Source organism: Dermacentor andersoni, chromosome 7 (genome assembly GCF_023375885.2).
Source record: "Dermacentor andersoni chromosome 7, qqDerAnde1_hic_scaffold, whole genome shotgun sequence".
Lineage (NCBI taxonomy): Eukaryota > Metazoa > Arthropoda > Arachnida > Ixodida > Ixodidae > Dermacentor > Dermacentor andersoni.
The window spans coordinates 74,814,498-74,835,312 of NC_092820.1; the positions used below are offsets into that span (position 1 = coordinate 74,814,498).

Consider the following 20,815-nt stretch of genomic DNA (forward strand, 5'->3'; position numbering starts at 1 on the left):
CCGGGAACGTTGGTCGCTTTCGCGAAGCGGATATCCACGCGAGGTTGGCGCTTATGGCGTGCGAGGAATGTTACTCTAGCGATAATGGTAATTTGGGAAAATCGCTGCCGCCCCCGCTTTTTCCGCTCCCCTTATCCTTATCGCCGCTAACGCTAACACTCCCTAGGCGTTTTTTTATATTTGTTTATCCAGGCTTCGCGATCTTGCCGCTGCTGACTGGTTTTGGCGGGTGCGCCCGCTAAAGCAAAATAATAATAATATTAAAAAATCGACGACTCCGTCGAGCACTCCGATGTGCCGGCCATTGTCGAATAATCAGCCTCGTTGTGATTTCGTCTCGCTGTATGCCGTATGCAGTCACGGGAATGGAGGAGTCCTTTTATTATGTCTTCGTTTGTTTGTTATTTATCGCTTTGCCCCATCTTAGCGAATATACTGCGTAGTCTGTCCTGCGTGTACCCCACTGTCGGCACGCTCGCTCATTGGCGTAGAGGGAAGTATGTATGCTACGTCTGTTTATATTGACACGTGTACTTATATTTATCGGGCGACCACGTTTGGCCGCCTAACAAATCTTATCGCACAGCGCGGGACGCGCTTGCATGTATCCGAAGTTTCTGGAAAGTTATCGATGCTTCTATCCACAGTCTGTTGTCGACGAACCTTCTGTTATCTGATTTATTCGCCTGACTCGAATGGTGTAGAACTTTGTGGAAGGCACGCGGGTCCCAACGATTAGTCTGGAACATTCGACGATCCTGTATAAAAGCCGACGCGCTTGACCCGCTGATCAGATTTCCGACGATCGCCGACTGTGTTCGCCGCTTTCGTTGTGCTATAAGTGTAGCCTGTTTTGTGGGCACAAGTTCGCCCAATAAAAGTTAGTTTTCTCGTTCACAGTATTGCTACTGTGTTCTTCTACGTCACCACCACGTGACATCTGGTGGAGGTGCTTTGCGTTCATGTACCGGACGCCCCCACAAAGCCGTGACCCAAGCCCTCACTCGGAAGACACCAACGTCGCCAAGAACCAGCGAGGTAGCCGCAGGCTGCAAGGACTGCCCCCGGAGCACGGGCTTTTGCCTGAGACGACTAGGAAGATGGCCACCACGTCAACCCCAATGGCAGCCCCAGCGTCACCCGTCGTGCTGCAGCAGCCCAGGGAGCCTCCGACGTTCCGCGGTTCAACTTTCGAGGACCCGGAAAGCTGGCTCGAGACGTACGAGAGAGTCGCTACCTTTAACAACTGGAACAGCGACGACAAACTGCGATATGTCTTCTTCGCTTTGGAAGACGCGGCCAGGACGTGGTTCGAGAACCGAGAAGCCACCTTAACGACCTGGGAACTTTTCCGAAGCGGCTTCCTGCAGACGTTCGCAAGCGTCGTACGCCGAGAACGAGCCCAAGCGCTATTAGAAACCCGGGTGCAGCTACCTAATGAGACGACCGCGATCTACACGGAAGAAATGAGCCGTCTCTTCCGCCACGCCGACCCTGAAATGCCCGAGGAGAAGAAAGTCCGCCTGCTGATGCGTGGTGTGAAGGAGGAACTTTTTGCCGGAATGGTACGAAGCCCACCGAAGACCGTGGACGAGTTTCTTCGCGAGGCCACCAGCATCGAGAAGACACTCGAGATCCGAAACCGGCAATTCGACCGCCGCACAAACTCGACGAACTACGCCGGAGTTCAATCACTGGCCACCGACGACCTGCGCGAGGCTATCCGAGCGGTCGTGCGGGAGGAGCTACAAAAGCTGTTCCCACCATCACAGCCTCAAGTGGCTTCGATTGCCGACGCCGTGCGTGAAGAGCTCCAACAACAACTTGGAGTAGCCCCTGTATCGCCCCAGCCTGAGCCGCAAGCGATGACCTACGCCGCCGTCGCACGCCGTCAAGGTCCCCCTCCGCGACCGCGCCAGGGCCCTGTCACGCCGCAGTTCCGTCGTCCGCCGCCGCCAGCGCCAGCACGACCACCCGTCGCCCAGCGGACCTACGCGAGGAAGACGGACATTTGGCGCGCTCCTGACCACCGCCCGCTCTGCTACCACTGCGGAGAAGCGGGGCACATCTACCGCCGATGCCCATACCGGGAGATGGGACTGCGAGGTTTCGCCGTTAACGCGCCGCGGCCACAGATTGGCGAACGACCTCGCGATATCGCCGACTACCTCGCCGCCACTCAGTGGAGCCCTCGACGAGCTTCCCGTTCGCCGTCACCAGGCCGCTACCTGTCGCCGCAGCGCCGACCATACACTGGCCCAGCCCGGGGCCGGTCCGTCAGCCCATATCCGGAAAACTAAAAGCAGCAACCGATGGAGGTGCGGTTGCTGTTCGTCGAACTGACGAAGATCCTCCGCCGCCGACGAAGACGACGAAGAGACCATTTCGACGACATAACGACACGCCGCCGTCCCGACGAAGTCTGGAAGCCAAAACTACACCGACGAAAGACGACTTGACGACGCGACGTTCCAACTTCAGTTCAACACGACGCAGCCGTGATCCAACGCCAAGACCTAACTGCAATGCCAGACAAAGAACAACCGACCTCGACGTGCTTCTCGACGGCCACGCAGTCACTGCCTTAGTCGACACAGGGGCCGATTACTCCGTAATGAGTGGACACATCGCTGTCCAGTTGAAGAAGGTTAAGACTGCATGGGAAGGCCCTCAAATTCGGACCGCTGGAGGACACCTGATTACGCCGACAGGAATGTGCACGGCAAGAATTACCATTCACGACCGGACTTACCCTGTCACCTTCGTTATCCTCCAACAGTGTTCACGAGACGTCATTCTCGGCATGGACTTCCTCAACCAACACGGCGCAGTCATCGACCTGAAGTCGAAGTCAATAACGCTGTCGGAAGATCATGCAATACCGCCGGAGAGCCCTCGTAGTCACCACGCATTGAGTGTGCTTGAAGATCAAGTGAGCATCCCGCCTCGCTCCAGCGTTGTTATTTTGGTCGGCACCGAAACACCCGCTGACGTAGAAGGCGTCATCGAAGGCGACCAACGTCTACTGCTCGACCGTGAAATTTGCGTCGCAAGAGGGATCGCTCGACTGCACGGAGGAAACACGAAAGTGTTGCTGACAAACTTCAGCAAGGAGTTCAAGCACATCAACAAGGGCACGACGATCGCATACATCGAGGAAATTGTGGAAACCAGCGATGCCTTTGTCCTCTCGGATTCCATCGCATCTACCCCGACAACCGCAGTTCCCGAGCCAGACTTCGACATAAGTCCAAGTCTCCCCGTGATTAAGCAGCAACAGCTCAGAAGTCTGCTTCGACGATACAAAGGCTGCTTTGCGACGTCATCGAGGATTCGACAAACACCAGTCGCAAAGCATCGCATAATAACCGAAGAATGCGCTCGACCACTACGCCAGAGCCCTTACCGAGTTTCGACGCGGGAACGTGAAGCTATAAGAGAACAAGTCGACGAAATGCTGCGCGACGACATCATCCAGCCGTCGAAAAGCCCGCGGGCATCCCCTGTTGTCCTGGTAAAGAAAAAGGACGGAACCCTACGTTTCTGTGTCGATTATCGTCGACTGAACAAGATCACGAAGAAGGATGTATACCCCCTCCCACGGATAGACGACGCATTAGATCGGCTCTGCAACGCTAAATACTTCTCGTCGATGGACCTCAAGTCTGGCTATTGGCAAATTGAAGTCGACGAAAGAGATCGCGAAAAGACCGCCTTCATCACCCCAGACGGCCTCTACGAGTTCAAGGTTATGCCATTTGGACTGTGCTCGGCGCCTGCAACGTTCCAGCGCGTGATGGACACGGTTTTAGCAGGATTGAAGTGGCAGACCTGTCTCGTTTACTTGGATGACGTCGTTGTCTTCGCCGAAAATTTCGACGAACACCTTAGGCGGCTCGCAACAGTACTCGAGGCCATCAAGTCATCAGGGCTCACTCTGAAGCCAGAAAAGTGCCGCTTCGCCTACGATGAGCTTCTGTTCCTAGGCCACGTCATCAGCAAGTCTGGTGTCCGCCCCGACCCGCAGAAGACAGCTGCCATCGCAAAGTTCCCGCAGCCCACCGACAAGAAGGCAGTGCGTAGATTTCTTGGCATGTGTGCCTACTACAGGCGATTTGTCAAGGACTTTTCACGCATCGCTGAGCCGCTGACACAGCTAACTAAATGTGACATCGAGTTCAAGTGGGAAACGCCGCAGGCCGACGCATTTGAAGAACTCAAACGACGCATGCAGTCGCCGCCCGTACTTGCGCACTTCGATGAGCTCGCCGATACCGAAATCCACACTGACGCCAGTAGCCTAGGCCTCGGTGCCGTCCTAGTCCAGAGAAAAGATGGACATGAACACGTGATAGCTTACGCTAGCCGGTCGTTGTCAAAAGCGGAAGGCAATTATTCCACAACGGAAAAGGAATGCCTCGCCATCGTTTGGGCTACAGCGAAATTTCGCCCCTACCTATATGGCAGGCCATTCAGAGTGGTCAGCGACCATCACGCGTTGTGTTGGCTAGCTAACTTAAAGGACCCTTCAGGACGGCTGGCACGGTGGAGCCTCAGACTACAAGAATACGACATCACTGTAACATACAAGTCCGGTCGAAAACACTCAGATGCCGATTGCCTATCACGCGCCCCCATTGACCCGCCGCCGCAAGATAACGAGGACGACGACGCCTTCCTTGGGATAATAAGCGCGGAAGACTTCGCTGTTCAACAACGAGGGGACCCGGAGCTAAAAGCCCTTGTCGAGTATTTGGAAGGGCACACCGACGTTGTCCCTAGGGCATTTAAGCGTGGATTATCTTCGTTCACGCTTCAAAACAACCTACTCGTGAAGAAAAACTTTTCACCAGTCCGTGCCAACTACCTTCTTGTTGTTCCGTCGGCGCTGCGTCCAGAAGTACTGCACGCCTTACACGACGATCCCACTGCTGGGCACCTCGGATTCTCCCGGACGCTGTCGAGGATACATGAAAGGTATTACTGGCCGCGTCTTACCGCCGACGTCGCCCGTTACGTCAAGACATGCCGAGACTGTCAACGACGCAAGACACCACCGACAAGGCCAGCAGGGTTACTACAGCCGATCGAACCTCCTCGTCGAGCATTCCAGCAGATTGGGATGGATTTGTTGGGGCCGTTTCCGACGTCAACATCCGGGAATAAGTGGATCGTCGTGGCGACGGACTATCTCACCCGATTCGCTGAAACAAAAGCTCTACCGAAAGGCAGCGCAGCCGAGGTGGCGAAATTTTTCGTCGAGAACATCCTGCTGCGACATGGCGCCCCAGAAGTCCTCATCACCGACAGAGGAACGGCTTTTACAGCAGAGCTCACCCAAGCCATTCTGCAATATAGCCAGACAAGCCACAGGAGGACAACTGCCTACCATCCGCAAACTAATGGTCTCACGGAGCGCCTGAATAAGACCCTCGCCGACATGCTAGCGATGTACGTCGACGTTGAGCACAAGACGTGGGACGCGGTCCTGCCGTATGTAACCTTCGCTTACAACACGGCGGTGCAAGAAACAACACAGATCACGCCGTTTAAGCTGGTTTACGGCAGGAACCCGACGACGACGCTCGACGCCATGCTGCCCCACGTCATTGACGAAGAGAATGTTGACGTCGCTAGCTATCTCCAGCGCGCCGAAGAAGCCCGACAGCTCGCCCGCCTCCGGATCAAGAGCCAGCAGAGGACCGACAGCCGACGCTACAACCTCCGACGACGCTTTATCGAGTACCAGCCCGGTGACCGTGTTTGGGTTTGGACCCCTATACGCCGACGAGGACTGAGCGAGAAGCTCTTGCGTCGCTATTTCGGACCGTACAAGATCATCCGACGTATTGGCGTACTGGACTATGAGGTCGTGCCAGACGGCATTTCGCTGTCACAGCGGCGTCGCTCACGACCTGAAATTGTCCACGTTGTGCGACTCAAGCCGTACCACCAGCGTTGACGAACTTTGGGACTTCGCGTAACTGACTTTTAGACTTGATTTCTTTTCGTTGTTTTGTTACTTATGTTTAATAAGTGTCCTTTTGTGTGTCGCTCTCTTATATTTGTAGCATCGGGACGATGCTTTTTAAGAGGGGGGTATTGACACGTGTACTTATATTTATCGGGCGACCACGTTTGGCCGCCTAACAAATCTTATCGCACAGCGCGGGACGCGCTTGCATGTATCCGAAGTTTCTGGAAAGTTATCGATGCTTCTATCCACAGTCTGTTGTCGACGAACCTTCTGTTATCTGATTTATTCGCCTGACTCGAATGGTGTAGAACTTTGTGGAAGGCACGCGGGTCCCAACGATTAGTCTGGAACATTCGACGATCCTGTATAAAAGCCGACGCGCTTGACCCGCTGATCAGATTTCCGACGATCGCCGACTGTGTTCGCCGCTTTCGTTGTGCTATAAGTGTAGCCTGTTTTGTGGGCACAAGTTCGCCCAATAAAAGTTAGTTTTCTCGTTCACAGTATTGCTACTGTGTTCTTCTACGTCACCACCACGTGACAATATATAGACTGCGGGGGCGTATTCGCGGCGCGATTTTCTTTCATTACACTTGATTATCGCGCTGTTGTCGCCTTGCGTTGTTTTGACTAAGAACGTCGCCAGGCTAGTGTTCAGCGGCGCAAGGAGACCTGAGGAAACCCCCCCCCCCCCCCTCGCCGCATTCAGAAATGCGCGTTAACTTGGAAGGCCATGTTTGACTTCATCAAATTGACGCCTGCCGGAAACGCGCCGAAGGAAACGCGGTGAGTATCTTGGGGCACCTACGCGCCAGGCGTTGTCTAGGCCAAGCCGAGCACGCGGGCTTGCAGGTTTAAGGCGCGTTTCTGGATTCGGGGGCACTTGGGTCTTCCCACCGAGGTCGCCGAACGAAGGACGAGTCGGGGGACTTACGCGGTGTGGCTGTGTATTGCTTACGTTACGAAAGTCGGCGAGAACGAGCGTACCGAGCAAGGAGATTGGAAGCACAGCTATAAGCAGAAAAGTTGAACCAGAAAGTCAAAAGGAGAGAAAGGAAAACATATCAAACGGAATAGAGGGAGGAAACCGAGTAATGCACTTATTGAAAAATGTACGAAATGATTCGTTTCAGTTATTTTTAACCATGTAATTCTCGCTGTCGCACATCAAAGAAAATTAGAACCATTTCACCTGTATTTCCTGAACATTTGTGAAAAGAATACAATTACTTTTTCTTTAAGTATAATCTAATTACTACAGAAAATAATTATTAATTGGTTTGCTGTACTATCGAAATATGAAAACTCTTAACTAGCGTACGAAAAGCACTACATAGGCTACAAACAGTGGCGTAGCCAGAAGCGCGGGGGGGGGGGGGGGGGCAGTGTCTAGATGCACCGAGGCCTGATAGCTTTCTGTGAGCTGTGTTATCACTGCTTCGGTCGCATTGAAGCGAGGCAGTACGAACGTCAATTCGCTCGCTGCTGCTGCCGCTCTTCCTCACGCCAGCGTTTTGACAGCGAGTGTCCGCGGTCATCGAGTGAGATGCGTTTGTTTGCCTTTGCCCGCGTGACACCAGGCATGCTTGTTAAAACTTAGTTGGTAAGCGAATATTTACTAGGTTATACGGCCGATAACACTACTATCCTTACTTCGCATAGCTGTCTAATTTGCTATCGCAATCGATGCTTCGCCTTTCGGGCGAAACTGCGACTTTTTTTTTTTTTTACAGGACAAGTCTTCCAGATGGCAAAATATTGCTTCAACTATAAGCACATCAAGCTCACTACGAGTGTGCGAAATGCTGAAAATTCTCTAATAACAAATCGAATTAAGCCCTATTCGATACGGCCTTCGATTCGAACAGTCGGTATTTGTAAAAACGAATATTTTTTTATAGTTTTGGAATAGTTTAAATCTTCAAGTGTACTTATTGAAATATAAAGTTGTTGCGAAATTGCGCTTACTTTGATCCCGGTGGCTATAGCAGACATGAAACGCGCCAAGTTTAGCAGTATAGCGCCCTATGTAGCTCTGTCAAGGGAGCCACTCTTTCCTTTCTGAACAGCGACCGTTCCCACTCCCCGAGGGATCACAGATATGTGTGCAGATTGCTTATAGCTTCCGAATGCGCCGTTTGACTTCTAAGAAACAACGCTTTATAATTTGCAACGTTGTGACAGAAACTTACTAACATATCTAATACTCAAATATTAACATCGTTTATGTTAATGGTGAAAACGCATTTTTTTCTTTCTTTATTCGAAAGCTGTTAGATATTCTATTTTCCATTTTTGGCTAGCACGGTTCGATTCGCGTTAGATTCGGTCTCAAAAGATTACTGTTCGTGCACACCCACGCAGAACCGCCGCGGTCGCGCGAAGCCGGTACGTCGCATGCCAGGTCGTTCTTGATCCGCGTCACACATCTGGCAGTTCCTTCGCAGCAGTGGCGAAGCTCGGAGGGTATATGCTACCACGAGTGCAGGAGAACAGATACTTGACGGTACTTCGTAACTGCTCGAAAAAGAAAGAAGGAAACGAGCAAAAGCAACGAAAGATTGGAGAATACTCCCAATGGTCGCGTACTTTGAACTACTTTTTTTTCTTATCAACCCGGCATTCAGTCGGGATGATCGATTACGCTGGCTGTTTCGCTCGCCCCTGCGTGCTTCCGCTGCCGTGCGTCTTTCGAAACCAGCGGCCGCCTTAGTACAGTCGACGGCTTGGGCGCGCGCCAATATTGACCCGTGGGAGAGCATCGCATCTGCCTGCTCTCTCTGGGGCGCCAACCGAGAGCGCTTCCTTCCGACGAATGCCGCTGAGAGCGAAGCGTTGCTTCCTTGTGGGGTGGCGCTTTGTTTGCTCTCTCTCTCTGTCCCTCCCCGGCTGCAACTCATCGTTTTATCTTTTTCTTTGGAGCGCGATGGCGGCGTCAGGTTCTTGCGTTGTCTACATCGCGCGGTGCAGGGGATACTGCAGGGCGATAGCTAAATATTGTATGGGAAACTTTTTCTTTCCTTTTTTTTGTCAAAGGGACACCAAATAGTAACGCTGTAATCGCTGAAGACCGTAAGAATCCAGCGCCATCTTCACCTACAAAACCGCAGCCCACCTGAGCCATCCGCTCCTCCACCTCCAACCGCTGGCTCCACCTCCCGTGCCCCAGGGAGGTGGAGCCAGGTGGAGCTGAAATCCGCTCCCAGCTTAAGTGCAAGTGATTTGCTAGGCTACGTGCGATACCTGTTGAATTGTAAGCTCTCGTTGTTTCTTGTAGCTAAACTACCACATTTGGCTTAGTATGGATATTGCGATCTCCCATAAAAATTTGCCAGTGCGTCCGCTCGTGATACTGAAAGCCAGTGACGCAAACGTAGATCTGTGTGCGGCGAAACCAACCGTGTTAAACGCGCTTGACGTCGCGGCAGTAAGCGAATGGAATCGGCTGGCGTGTCTGTGCGAGTTTCCTTTGACCTGAGCACTGGTACATATGCCTCTGCACTCTGAAGTGATCGCCAGCTGTACTGTAGGTTGACTTAATCTTTTGGACTGTTCTTTCCACACTGAATTCAATCACAATGAGGGATCGTGTTCCCTTGTGTGTGTTGGCAGTTAGGAAGTCGGTATTTGAGATAGCATATATATATATATATATATATATATATATATATATATATATATATATATATATATATATATATATGTATGTATATGTATGTATATGTATGTATATGTGTATGTATATGTATGTATATGTATGTATATGTGTATGTATATGTATGTATATGTATATGTATATATATGTATATGTATGTATATGTATATGTATATATATATGTATATGTATATATATATGTATATGTATATATATATGTATATGTATATGTATATATATATGTATATATATATGTATATATATATATGTATATGTATATATATATATGTATATGTATATATGTTGTGTTCTCGACGCAGGACAGATTTGCATTGCATTGCAGACATTTTTCCCGAAATTCTCTCCGTCGCAGCCTTAGCTATCTGAAAATACCATGGAATTATGGTTTGTATCGACGCGCTATTAACAGTCGCGAGCAGGCCTCGACAGAATGCATGACGTCGCGAGGAGATTGTTCAGGAACCTCGGGGTACCCGCCGCCGCGGTAGCTCGGCGACTATGGCGTTGCGCTGTTGACCACGAGGTCGCGGGTTCGATCCGGGACGCCGGAGGTCGCATTCTGATGTTTGCGGAATGCAAAGACACGTATTTAGCAAGTACCCCGGATGGACCAAAAAAAAAAAAGGAATGCCGAGCCCCCCACTGCGGTGTGCCTAATAATAAGATCGTGACATGTAAAACTCGAGAATCAATGTTTTTTTTCTAAGCCTCGACTTACTTGGTGCGGTGGTGGCGTCCCAACTCTGTCAGTAGCATTCACGCACAGCGTTGGCCCGCGGCAAGATGTTCATTTCCGTTTTCCCCCTTTTCTTTCTCCTCTCTTGGCACGGTGAGAAGGATTTAGGGGGAGGGGAATGGGGAATAATGGCCTCCCTGTCTCTACCGGAGGAGGGAAAGAAGGATTGGGAAGCATCTTTGCAGTCGACTTCCTCCTCCTCTTTTCCTTATCCCGCTTTCTCTTTCTTTTCTACATCACGAATTGACTTCCGAGAAGGGAAAATGACCTTCAGCAGCAGTGTAGTGCCGCTGTTCGGAAGGGAAGGCGAGTGCTTCCCCCTCCCTATCCTTTTTTTCCCCACCGCTTCCCCTTCTCGCGTCTTCTCGCCCAGCGCTATATGGCGACTCACGCGCAGCGCCTTGTTCCATGCATTATTGTTATTAAGGCATAGTCGACTGCTCTGTGAAGGGAAATGTACTGCATAAAGAAATTTGTCCCGCGAGCAGGAGGGAATCGTACTTAGAGGGAAAAAAAGGAAAAAGGAAAGCTTTCCTCGTGCTCGGGAGTAGAGCGGCGGCGCATGCGCGGTTCGTGCCATGCGTGGAATTTTCATCGTTGTTGCTCTGAACGCAGACCGCCCCCTTATTTTTTTCCTTTCTTCCTTTTTTTTTTTTTACTTTGCTCCTCCTTCCTTCTTCGCGAGGATCGGCGGAAAACTGGGGCGGAAATGTAAAAACTGCGGAAGAGGGGGGGCACCTCTGGTATTAGAGAGCTGGAAATGGCCCTGAAGGCCTTCACGTACGAGAGAGCACTGGCTGGGTTGGGCAGCAAAATGTCATTTACGGCCATTCGTGCGCGAGCTACGAGATGGTGCGGTGTAAACATCCTTAAGTGTCGCCACGTGCCCGAAAAGAAAGAAGGGGGGGGAAGCAAAGCGAGCGGTCGAAAAATCGGAAAGCCAGAAGTGGTTGTGGTGGCGCAGACTTCGATTTCCGTTTGGGTAACACCTCAGAACGCGAATTTGTTTAGTTTTTTATGTTATTATTTTGGCGCGGAAGCGGTATCCTGGCTTTGATTTCTGGCAGATTCCTGTGGAAATCGATAACGAAACTTTGCTCTTTCCTTATACCCACTGCCGTTTAAACGTGAGTCACGCGCGATTCACGAGTGTTGCGCCCAATTTCGAGGCTCCAGCAGCCCTTACGGAATCGCTGCGTCATCTACAACATAGTATAACAAGTAAACTTTCAGTTTTGCAGTAGTTTATTTCTTCTCCGTGTGGCAGCGACATTTAACGAGGCCAGTGGAAGTTCCCGACTTGTGATCGTGAGGATGGCAGGCGCTCGGGTAGATGGGTCTTCGTGAGGACGACGTTGGTTTCGAGTATTCAGCTGCGTGTTTAGATGTTCGTGTGGCTGCTGCTAGTATCAGTGAGGCTGAAAATGATGTCAGGTCGTAGGATTTTGATTTGCACGGTGGTGTCTCGACGATGGTAATTCTCGTGAGATGTGTTGTAGAGAAGTTCGCAACGTTATAGGTCTTATTTGCACTGTCTTTACAGCGTATGGTGGAGATTTGCTTCCGCCAGCCCAGCAGAGTGTAACGTTTTGCCCAATATTTGTGGCAATCAACGGAAAGAGGCAGTTTCCATTAGGTAGAAAACCATTTTTGTGGCACAAGTGGCTTATGCACTAGAAGATTTTATGGGTTGTAAGAAATAGAAGTGAGAACATTTTACATATTTCGGGGTACTTTGTTTCTTTAGTGTCATGTTACCGGCACGATACCGTAAACACTTTTCTGTACTTTGAGTAAAGTTAATTTTTTACAATTTGTAAGAAATATTACACTCTAAAGCATGTTTCTGAACTTTATATCTTTAGAATATAGGTGCGGTTAGCAATTTCTGTTGATATATTGCTTGTTATGTACGCTTGAGCGTTTATTCAATAAAAACATCTCATCATTGCTTAAAAAAAAAAGGTCAATTTTTTGTTTCATTGTAAACAAGGAGATAACCGCAAATACGCCTTTTAATTTGTGGATGAATTATTGTTTCTCGTGACCGTAATGTTTTTGGTAGTGAAACAAGATGCCTGAAGCTTAAGGGCCGCTTGACGAGCGACGGAACGAAAAATTCTTGGTGATAACCGGTGGTCTATTAATTACAGTATACGTGCCGAGGAGAAGGGAAGCGCAGCCGGGGACAGCAGAGAAATAGGCGGTCTGATTAAATGATGAAATATGCTGTCATCGCGTGAAATCGGCTGGCGCAGGACAGGGTAGATTAATGATCGCCATCGGCTGACCATCGTCCTGCAGTGGACGTAATTTAGAACTATGACGACAACGATGCTGATAGTAATGATTAAAATGCATGAATATACTATTTCTTTCCCTAAAATGTAAAGCTAGCTTTTCCGGCAGGCAGTGTTTCAAGGTATCGGTGGCGCAGTGAACGTTTCCGGCAGTCTCTATTTTGCGGAGTTTTTGTTTGAGGGGAGGAAAAATGTAGACGTGCCTCTAGCGATCAAACTACGTGCAACAGGCAGGCCCCAGCTCGTACATTTGGCACTCCGTCATCGTTTAAACGATTACAAGCGCCGCCATTACTAAGCCAAATCACCCATGCAGAGAAGCGCGCTTCCGAATTGTCATTGTGGTTCATTCATTCATTCATTCATTCATTCATTCATTCATTCATTCATTCATTCATTTGCTGTCGGTATGAAGGCTCTTCGGTTAACAGCTTCAGTAGCCGACTCGCTGCTGTGGCAGAAAACAGTGCGCGTGGAAACGGGATCTAGGCACTGGTTGCTAAGGGCTTCACCGGCGTTTCGTCATCGTCCTTAGGTGTTCCATTGTTACGGTTGCAGCGTGATATATTTGCGAGGACGAGCCGCACTAAATCGAGTTCGCCTACGAGCGTTGCAGAAGCGCGAAGTGGTGCGAAAGGTCCGGACTTATTTCTGGAAGTTCTCTAAAATAATGGACGTCTCGTTACCGTGAAGCCCCCGTCTGCGTCGCCGTGTATACGTGCGGTGTCTGTGCACTTCGCGCACGTAACTAAGAGTTATTATCCGCGCTGCGTAATTGGTGGGAACGCGCTCGAGGCAGTGTGCTGTCTTGGGTGCGCGAAGCGTGGCGTCGGTGTGTTATTCTCGCTTTGCAAATTTAATTCTGTCGCCGTTGCCTTGGCAGCGAGGTGGAATTTCCGTCTCGAACGGACCGCAACGCCGTTCGTTACCTGGTTTGTTCTAACCTACTCCGTTATTCAGACCTCCCCCCTCCCCTACCTTTTTTTAATTAGTATTGTGCATTGTTCCCGTCTCGTACGAAGTAGGCCTAGGAAGAGATGGTTTTATCATTCTTGCCTTTTAAATGGTCGCTTTCGGTATCTGTTGCTGTAGTGAATAGGTCCTTGTGCGAACTTCCATATTTTTTTTCTTTTTTGCGAAGATTGCTGAGAATGCTGCTACGTGCTCAGTGTCAGTCGCACAACTTCTTTGTGCACACTTCCACACGCCAGTCTGCAGAGGGCTGTATTTGTGCACGGCAGAGCTAACAAAGCGTGGAACAACACCGGCCGCTGGATTCTAGACTGATTGCCTAAGGCTGTACCGTGTGTTTGTCCATTAGGCCGGCCCCTTGGCACGAGCAGATTTCGTGAAGCTTAGCCGATGCTCTGAAACACCGTGTTATTTCTCCTTCACCTGCCTTCTCAATTGAGTGCTCTAGACGTTAAGTGGGGACGTCGGTAATTTGATGGTACGTAGTGGAAATATTGGCTTAGCTGTCTATCGGCTTTGTTTGGTTGTAGGACAAGGCTTTTCTGTTCACCCAGTTTCTCTCGTCCCCTAGTAGCAGTATTGTACTTTGTGTACTTCAATGGCTGCCGAGGAACCATTAGCCTTGGTGTGCAGTGTACAGTCCTCGGACAAATGTTTGAGGGTCACAGATGGCACAGAACTTTTTTTTTTCATCGCAGCCGACGCATTCAAGCTGAAATCGAGGGCTACAGTTTACATGTGCTTGTTCGATCAGTGCAATGCATTGAGACAGTTCCACGTTGCGTGGCCGTACCAGAAAATAATTTTTGCGCGGATGCCTAGTTCTGTGAACTTCTGCTCGTGACTGTACTGTACCAGGCTTCATGAATCACGGTCTTAAATAGCACAGCGCCTGCCGCTCGGTGCAGACTGAGCACTATATCGAGAGGATGGTACGCTCGCTCAAGTCTGTAGTTTTAGCGCTAAGCGTTTTTAGTGTTTTAGCCCTAATCGCTTTCGCGTGTGGTACCTTATCCGCTGCGTGGTGTCGGCAAGTGGCGGAACATGAGACCTCATGTGACTTCACTTCCGGTCTGGCAATTGACTGCCGCAATGGAGGAAAGAAACAAAGTAGGAGAGGCTCGGACAATAATGCTTGTGTGCAAACTGGTTTTAAGCGTACAGTGATGAACCCAGAGTGATCGAAATGTATCCGGAACACCGTCCACACCCCCGTCCCCCCGTCCCCGTCCCACGGCTTCTTGCATGGCTAGCGCCACGCTAGGGAATATTAAACCCCATAACTTGCATTTGATGTTGTGACACCATGCTTAACCTGCTCCCCAAATTGATATCTGAACCGCAAGCCAACAGTTGCAGCACTATAGCAGCATCGAGGCAGACGCTGGCATCAGTGGCAGGGAAATGCTTCATTTTCATTTGCTCATGCCCCCTCCCCCCCCTCCACACACACACACCTTTATCTTTCGGCATTTTAGTAGTTATTTGTAGGCTCGTGCGAAATATTTTTTTTTGTTTCGATGTGAGTGGCAATTAATGTCCAATAATTTCGAAGCAAATAGTTCAAATAGTTTTGAGATTTACATAAAGCCTCTACATAAAAACCAGATGTTGACGAAATTAAGAAAGTTGGTTCTGCCAAGTATCAAAGGTTCATCTCTGAAGTCAGTTTGTTTCCGACTGCCGTTAACATACTTCATGCAAACTTCAAGTTCAACATTTCTCACAACTCCAGCTGCGCAGCATATTTCTTTACGGATTCTTGCTCACTGTTGTGCTTTAGTCTACTTAACATATTGTGTCGGTGAAAGCCGCGGGAGCGTTTCGCGCTCGCCCCTCGTGCACCTGCGCGATGCTGTGAAGTGTGACGTTGCCTGCGCGATACCGGTAGTTTACGCTGTGTTGCGGAAAGTCAGCTTGATGCTTTCCGTCAACACGCGGGATTAGCCTGTTCCGCTCTGCAACTGCACAGACTAAATTAATATATATAGCAGTAGAGTTGGGGTGCAAGATATAAGGTGAATTTTGACTTGAAGGGTGGCTTCACGGCAGCGAGACTCGCAATGCCGTGAAACCATCTTAGAGTAAAAAGTGAATTTTGATTTGAGGGGTGGCTTCACGGCAATAAGAGTCGCAATGCCGTGAAACCATCTTAAAGCAAATTTCTTCGTCATCAGTGTCGCCGAAGAGGTGGGGAACACATAAGCTGGCCTAAGATATGACATGGACGATTTGTGCATCTGCGAATGGAGACTGCTTTTACAAATATTCAGGCGCTGTACGCAGTTCTTTCCGCGGGTTATCCGCTCGGACATTTTCTTTTTTTCTTTTTCTTTCCGGAATGTTGTAATAGGGGGGCTGCGTCTTATACTCGGAAAAATACGTGTATTCGTTTGTTTCGAATATTTCGAAAGCTTCACATACTAATATCCGAGCCAAATCGAATATAGAATGGAGTAATATTAGAAAGTACAGATTATGTGCACAAGTGTAGACTGCTTAGCTGCTAATGGCGCTAGCGAAGGACTTTCTATCCAGGTCGTGTTTTGACAGACATGCAGCTTTTGCAGAGTCTTTAGAAGTACTTGAAGAAGAAGAGAAAGTACAGCAGTAAGGAGGTGAAGAAGCTCATGATCACGAGGCCGCGGTTCCTGCAGTGTGTCGACTGCAGAGTAAAAGAGTATTGTAAAAGAGTAAAAGAGTATTGGGCGCGCTATGGCGCTCTTGCATGCGATTAGGTCGTTAGCGGTGTTATGTGCAATGGTGCCGTAAAGGTAGGTCTCCTTATTGGTTGGTGCGTGGCATTTGACGTTGTGCACATTATTTGGTTTCGCTTAAGCTCTGTCCATCGTACATCGCCGCTGCGTTCAGTTATGCAGTTGCGTTGCCGAGATGGGATGCGTTTGCAGAGAATGAGAGCGTTCCCTTATCATTTGCAAATTTTACCTGGCATACGTTTTAATGTTTGCTCGTGCGTTGGAACCGCGTATTGATTGAAGCAGTGCCCTTCAGATATGAAGTAGGTGCCGAAGAGATGTGTGTAGAGTTAAACTCTATCTAAAAATTACACTTCTGAAACACACACACAAAAAAGAAAACACTCTGACCTTGATCGGAGGCGAGTTATAAGCCTGACAAATCGCGCAAATGAAGCAACAACTTAATTTGTGCGAGTTGGTTCATCTTGAGTAAAACTTGAAGCAGCGCAAAGAATTTTCCAGTTGGCAGTACACCGCTCGTCCTGTTGTTTGATTTCGATTCCTGTCCTCATCTTCATTGCGCTGCTTCAAGCTTTACTTGAGCACGGAGGAAATATTCGGCGACGCCACTACGAGGTCCCCGCATTGGATGAGATGGCGGCTTTCTTCTTGCTATTCGCAGTTTCGAACAAGTATATATATATATATATATATATATATATATATATATATATATATATTGGCAGGTAACCGTTAAAAACTTGATCACGTCTTCTAATCTTGCCTTCACACGAAACACTGTAGCCGAGTCTGGAGAATTTGTCTTTCTTTCCCCCTCGATTTAACCTCAGTGAATCTTACGTGCCGCACCGACATACCTTTGTGATGTCACACTCTGCAGTTTCTCTCCAGTCAGCTAGGTTGCCCGTTTGAGGTTCGTACAACGAGACAGCTTACTCTTCCTTTAGTGAAGAGGAGGGGGGGGGGTCTCTTATGCAGGCGACCAGTGTAATGCGCGCACACTCACAAACGCTTATATATATATATATATATATATATATATATATATATATATATATATATATATATATATATATATAGAGAGAGAGAGAGAGAGAGAGATACATTTTTATAGGTGTGCTTCAAATAAATATCGAATGCATTGCGGGCACTTATTTAATGTGGCGATTCAATCAAGCACTTGGGGAAAAAAACTGACATTTTCGAAGCGATTTTTCAGGAATAACTCGGGAGGTGAAGGGTTAAAGATCTCTGAAATAAGTCTAGCGGCAACACAGAACCTTAGTTGCCTTGCTTCATCGATAACCTCATGCACTACACCAATGTTTTTTAGGGCTTCACAGTTGCTTACCTACGAAGGTGAACAAAATTCATGCTTCTTCGGTATAACACAGTGCTCGTAATACACATCTAAACGAGGGAAAATTAACTAGTTACCTATAAAAGAATCAGGGAGAACGTTCACCAATTCACGAGCAGGTATTTTCACGCTCAGGTGACTCATGAAACGGCACGCCGTGTCAAGAATCTTATTCGAACAAGGGGGGTGACCGTCATGTGTAGTGTCTCGGGGAAATTCATTCAGCAGTACGATAACACTTGCCTTCCTGTGTTTTTACTTATGCCACATCATCCGATTAATCGCGGTTAAATCATTAATCGTAAAATTGGATAGTTATAATTGCCCCTCGCAAAGGCACTGCTGGTAATAAAAATCACCTCCACCGCTTGTCGAACCGCTGCCGCAGTGCTGCAGTTAGCCTGCCAAGAGGACGGGGGGGGGGGGGGGGCGCCGAGTCCCTCCTTATATATATGGAGCCCCCCCCTCCTGAATTTAATCACTCCGTACAACGTATACGTCCTTTTGTGTCGCTGCTTATCCCGGTCGTATGAGACTCTGTCCGCATAAGTTTCGTAGAAGAGTTAGGCGTCTGCAGTTACACCGCTTCAATTATACCCCTACTTCAAGGAACACTTGAGATCTTGCTGGCATTCCTGGGGTGTTTCGCGGCGTAGAAATTCGCTGCGAGAGGACGTCGTGTAGGGTTGCTCTCATTAATCGCCGCGTGTTCAGACGCTAGCGCACTTGTGACAGGCCTCGAGGCATGCAGAGGGCAGCACTTTCGTCGGCCGCTCGGCAAAAAAAAAAAAAAAGAGCGGTGTTATGCTCTCGCGATCTTGAAGTTGGCACATTCAGCGGCATTTTAAACTGCGCACTGTCGCTTTTAATAAAGTGTTGCGTCTGTGGTTAGCTTTGCGCTCATGCTACTAGATTTTCCTTAGCGCTTCCCTTTCTTTGTCCCCGAAGTTCCCAGCGAAAACTTCTGTATGCTTCTTTCGCTCGAAGATTATTTCGGAACGTTGACTCTGAAATTAGTGATTGATGATTGGCGATGTCGGCTGCTTGCGTGTGGTTTTTAGTGTTCTCCAGTGGCACCACTGTGGCTAGCAATAACGCACAATGTTTTACATGTTCCATAACGTATATCAATTTTTCCTCGCTCCTTTTTAACTAACTTCTTTGTGACATTGGTCGTGTGTGCTTTCTGAGAGTCAGTCGCCTCCTCAGCGAAAGTGGTCTTACTTGCAACTATGTGGAGCCGACCGTAAATGTTTTCGGAGTAGGGAAATAAAGTTTCGTTGCGACTTCGCCACACAGACTGAACCTTCAGTGAACAACGTTGATGTTCTTGCGGATGTACTCGAGGATGTATGCATCGGCTACGAATCAGTTTACTCTCTTGTCGCATGCCGTGCTCCTATTACTGTTGTGTACTGGGTATAATGCTATAATTATAATCGTTTGCGAAGTGCGTTACGTTTTTATTGGTCTTTTCTTGTGTGTGTGTGTGTGTGTGTGTGTGTGTGTGTGTGTGTGTGTGTGTGTGTGTGTGTGTGTGTGTGTGTGTGAGAGAGAGAGAGAGAGAGAGAGAGAGAGAGAGAGAGAGAGAGAGAGAGAGAGAGAGAGAGAGAGAGAGAGCCGTCGTTCTGTTTTCGCCATCCCGCTCCCGATATGAAACAGCCCGTTTATGCTTGCAAAGTCCCGGGATAGCGCATTGCACACACTCGCAGTTGAGGCCTGTAGCACGATCGAGTCAACCGGTGAAGGGAGCGCTGGCGCAGTGCTCAAACCAAACACCATTGTAGGCTTTTTTTTGCGTTCTTTTGTTCGTCCGGCAGATTGCATCCCCCGACTTTGGTGTCCCTGTCCTTCTAAAACGTCCCATTTTATACACTGAGGTTTGGAAGCAATCATGCTCACTGCATCGCTCACTTGAGATCCCTTGCTCAGATTAGAACGTTGAACTGAGCTAGCAGCAGTGACTCCTCGAAACTGTGGAGAGCGTGATTCAAAAGAAAAAGAAAGAATAGATAAAGAACAGTATATCCGGATCTACGTGCGCATACCGCGTCAGTCCTTCCTTCTGCGCTGTTTAATGATTGTTTCTGTAGCACTTGCTCCCCTAACGCGCGCACGTCCGCGATTGCATTCGTTTTGCTATTCGTCCCCGCTTCCTGTTCCCAACTCTTCTCGCAGCGTGGCAGTCTCCCGAGGGAACCCGAGGGTAGGCGGGCACCCGCCGCGGGCCTGCACTCTTCGGCAGTGACGTTTGTGCTGGATTTTCATCCATCGTTCTGTTCTTGTTCTTCACCTATCTTTCTTACTTATCTATTTATCTGGCCTATCTAACCTTATCTGGCTAATCTTTTGTCCTATACCTCCATGCAATCAAAGCTATCAAATCTAATCTTATCCAGCTATCCAATCCTATCTAGCCATCCATCGAATTTTGTCTAGCCATCGAATTTTGTCTAGCCATCGAATTTTGTCTAGCCATCGAATTTTGTCTAGCCATCGAATTTTGTCTAGCCATCGAATTTTGTCTAGCCATCGAATGTTGTCTAGCCATCGAATTTTGTCTAGCCACCGAATCTTGTCTAGCCACCGAATCTTGTCTAGCCACCGAATCTTGTCTAGCCACCGAATCTTGTCTAGCCACCGAATCTTGTCTAGCCACCGAATCTTGTCTAGCCATCGAATCTTGTCTAGCCATCGAATCTTGTCTAGCCATCAAATCTTGTCTAGCCATCGAATCTTGTCTAGCCATCGAATCTTGTCCAGCCATCGAATCTTGTCCAGCCATCGAATCTTGTCCAGCCATCGAATCTTGTCCAGCCATCGAATCTTGTCCAGCCATCGAATCTTGTGCAGCCATCGAATCTTGTGCAGCCATCGAATCTTGTGCAGCCATCGAATCTTGTGCAGCCATCGAATCTTGTGCAGCCATCGAATCTTGTGCAGCCATCGAATCTTGTCCAGCCATCGAATCTTGTCCAGCCATCGAATCTTGTCCAGCCATCGAATCTTGTCCAGCCATCGAATCTTGTCCAGCCATCGAATCTTGTCCAGCCATCGAATCTTGTCCAGCCATC

At 48.8% G+C, this 20,815-nt stretch overlaps 1 protein-coding gene across 8 annotated transcripts in view; it reads left to right on the top strand.

The window, feature by feature from the left end:
- The window catches only part of Snap25 (Synaptosomal-associated protein 25kDa), a 361,995-nt gene that overhangs the window by 242,168 nt on the left and 99,012 nt on the right, over nt 1–20,815 (top strand). The window lies entirely within an intron of this gene.